Raw genomic sequence first — 3,685 nt, 5'->3', positions numbered from 1 at the left:
AGAGATAATATAGAGAGAGATGAGATATATAATACTATAGATATATATATATATATATTAGAGAGGAGAGAGAGCGAGAGAAAGATCCTATGAAGAGAATAGAGAGGAGAGAGAGAGAGAGAGAGAGAGAGAGATAGAGAGAGAAAGATACGAGAAACTAGTATAGATATTATAGAGAGAGAGAGGAGAGAGAGAGAGAGAGTTTTTCGGTAAGGAGATGTGTGCACTTCAACCAATACCGCGCCTGGCTAGGCATAACCCCTCGTTGGGGTCCCCCGGCCAGTTTAATCCTATGGCAGCATAACTAAGGGATGACCTGAGCCAGCCCTAACTATAGCTTTATCAAAAAGGAAAGTCTTAATCTATTCTTAAAGGTGTTGACCGGTGTCTGCCCTCCCGAACCCAGAAAGGTAGTTGTTCCACAGAGAGGAGCCTGATAGCTGAAAGCTCTGGCTCCCAATCTACTTTTGGAAACTAAGGAAACCACAAGGAACCCAGCGTCCTGAGAGCGCAGTGTTCTAGAGGGGTAAATAAGGTACTATGGAGCCTTTTAGATAAGATGGTGCCTGACCATGAAGAGCTTTGTAATAAGAGAAGAATTTTAAATTCTATCTATTCTAGATTTAATAGGTAGCCAATGCAAGGAAGCCAAAATGGGAGAGATGTGATCTGATCTTGGTTCCTGTCAGAACACGTGCAGCACATTCTGAATTAACTGCAAGTTCTAAGAGACTTATTGGAGCAGCCTGATAACAAAGAGTTACAAGTCCAGCCTTGAAGTAACAATGCGTGGACTATTTTTCTGCATCCGCCGAGAGACAATGCGTCTGATTTTAGCGATGTTACGTAAGTGGAAGAATGCAGTCTCGAATTTTTTTATGTGGACGTTAAAGGACAAACCTGATCAAAAACAACTCCAAGATTCTTTAGTGGAGTGGAGGCCAGGGTGATCCCATCTAAAGTAACTAAGTCTCTAGAAAGAGAGTTTCTGAGGTGTTGGGTCCAATTACAAGAACTTCATTTGTCTGAATTTAACATCAAAAAATTGTAGGTCATCCAACTTTTTATATCCTTAAGGCATGCTTGGAGTTTAGTTAACTGATTGGTTGCATCAGGCTTGATCGATAAATATAATTGGGTGTCGTCAGCAAACAATGAAAATTTGATAGAGTGATTCCTAATGATGTTCCCTAAAGGAAGCATATATAAACTGAATAGAAGTGGTCCAAGTACAGAACCTTGTGGGACTCCATGACAAACTTTGGTCTGCATGGAGGATTCATCATTGACGTGAACAAACGGAGATCGATCTAAAAGTACGATTTAAACAGCTTAGGGCGGTTCCTTTGATGCCAATTCGATGTTCCGTCTCTGTAAAGAATTTGTGGTCAATGGTGTCAATGCAGCACTAGATCTAACAGGACAAGTACAGAGAGAGTCCTTTGTCTGATGCATTAGGAGGTCATTGTAACTTTGACTAATGCGGTCTCTGTGCTATGATGCACTCTAAATCCTGACTAAAATCCTCAAATAGACTATTGTTTAGGGAGAAAGTCACACAGCTGATTAGCTACAGCTTTCAAGTATCTTAGACAGAAAGGGAAGGTTTGATATCGGTCTGTAGTTGGCTAAGACCTCTGGGTCTAGAGTGGGCTACAATGAAAATTGATAGAGTGATTCCTAATAATGTTCCCTAGAGAAAGCATATGTTATGACCCAGGGTCATAATTTAGTATGTGTTATTTTTGTGTTTGTTCCCCTGGCCTAAGGGTGGTGCTACCACCTTAGGGTTTCTCCCTCTCTCCAGGTGCTCTTCTCTTGACCTTACTCCCCTGCACCAGGCTGTATTGTATTGTATGTATTGTATTGTATTGCATTGCATGCATTGCATTGCATTGCATTGTATTGTATTGTATTCGTTCTGTGAAGTCATACTTGTCTACTTTAGCTCAGCAGTCCAGGTAGTTGTAGGGGTGAGTAGCTCTTTTGGTTTATCTCCTTTTTCTCCTGTTTATTTTATAGGGAGGCAGGTTAGAAACCTGTATTTATTTTTCTTTGTTTTGGTTAGGTAAGTTCGTTTTGGTCAGATTGTTTTGTTTGTTGTTTTGTTTGGGCTACGCTCACCCTGAGCTTTAAAACTGGCCACTTTTTGAAATAATAATATAATAATAATAATAAGTAATAATAATAATAATAATAATAACATTTGAATAAATGATCTTTCATTGGACTGCAGCTCTGTGACCTTGGTTATTCTTGGGAGTGGGGAAAGAAGGGAGCGTCCTTTTCTTGTTATGTTTGGTTCCCCTAGGCCGGACGTAACATGAAGAAGCTTACAGCACCTGGTATTCCCAGGCGGTCACCCATTCAAGTACTAACCAGGCCTGACCCTGCTTAGCTTCCGAGATCCGACGAGATCGGGCACATTCAGGGTGGTATGGTCGTAAGTGAGAGGTCCCGGGTTCAAATCACAAACATTTCCTCCCAAACAGGAAATTGACACACTAAGACCTAGACAGCACATCAGCCATGACATTGTCTAAGCCCTTTTTGTAACAAATGTCAACGTTAAAGTCCTGAAGCAGCAAGGACCAGCGCATAAGGCGCTGATTGCTATTCTGCATTCTAGTTAGGAACATAAGCGGGTTGTGATCGGAGTAAACAACAGTTGGCGCAGGGTTAGAACCAAGGTACACGTCAAAGTGTTGCAATGCCAATAGTAGGGCCAAAGCCTCCTTTTCAATAGTGCTGTAATTTAGCTGGTGTCTATTGAGCTTTTTAGAGAAGTAGCAGACTGGATGGTCGATGCCACGCTCATCTTCCTGGAGAAGCACCGCACCTACACCAAGCACACTGGCATCCACCTCCAGTTTAAAGGGACGCGCAAAATTTGGAGCAGCGAGCACAGGCGCACTACAGAGAAGAGCTTTAACGGTCTCAAAAGCAAACTCTCAAAAGCAAACTTACATTTCTCTGACCGCAGGAAAGGAACTTTGGGGCTTGCTAAGCTTGTCAGTGGAGCCACTACATCCGAAAAGTTCTTACAAAAGCCACGATAATACCCAGCCATCCCCAGAAAATGGCGGAACTCACGGCATGTTTGGGGAGCTATGATGGCCTGCACCTTAGCAGGTACGGGACAGACACAACCTTGTCCCACTATCTTACCTAAATAGGTAACAACAGCCTTCCCAAACTCACCTTTGGCCAGATTGAGGGTTAAGGAAGCCTTACACAAATGATCAAAAATCTCAGAGAGGGTTTTTATATGTTCAGTCCAGCTGGAGGAATAAGCCACAATATCATCAAGGTAAACCTCACAGTTACCCACACCGCGCAGAACTGTGTTCATGAGCCTCTGAAAAGTGGCTGGGGCGTTTCTCAGACCGAATGGCATGACTGTATACTGTAAAAAAATGGTCCGGAGTGACGAATGCACTTATTTCAGAGGTGCGTGGTGTCAAGGGAACGTGCCAATATCCTTTTAGGAGATCTAGTTTTGTAACATATTTGGCTGAACCCACCTGATCGACACAGTCGTCCATGCGAGAAAGCAGAAAAGAGTCTGGCTTAGTAATGGCATTTACCTTGCACTAGTCATTACAAAAACGTGGAGTCTGGTCAGATTTCGGAACTAAAAGTGAAGGAGAGCTCCATGGACTAGTACTCGGCACAGCAGTTTTTT

At 42.7% G+C, this 3,685-nt stretch overlaps 1 non-coding gene across 1 annotated transcript; it reads right to left on the bottom strand.

The window, feature by feature from the left end:
• Nucleotides 1-2,330: 2,330 nt before the first annotated feature.
• Nucleotides 2,331-2,449, bottom strand: LOC113745720 (5S ribosomal RNA). The gene has a single exon (XR_003462347.1). It is a non-coding gene; the product is annotated as a 5S ribosomal RNA (ribosomal RNA).
• Nucleotides 2,450-3,685: the final 1,236 nt, after the last annotated feature.

Source organism: Larimichthys crocea, chromosome III, assembly GCF_000972845.2.
Source record: "Larimichthys crocea isolate SSNF chromosome III, L_crocea_2.0, whole genome shotgun sequence".
Classification (NCBI taxonomy): domain Eukaryota; kingdom Metazoa; phylum Chordata; class Actinopteri; family Sciaenidae; genus Larimichthys; species Larimichthys crocea.
Note: the sequence above shows the minus strand (reverse complement) of the source record. Positions and strands in the feature narration are given on the sequence as shown.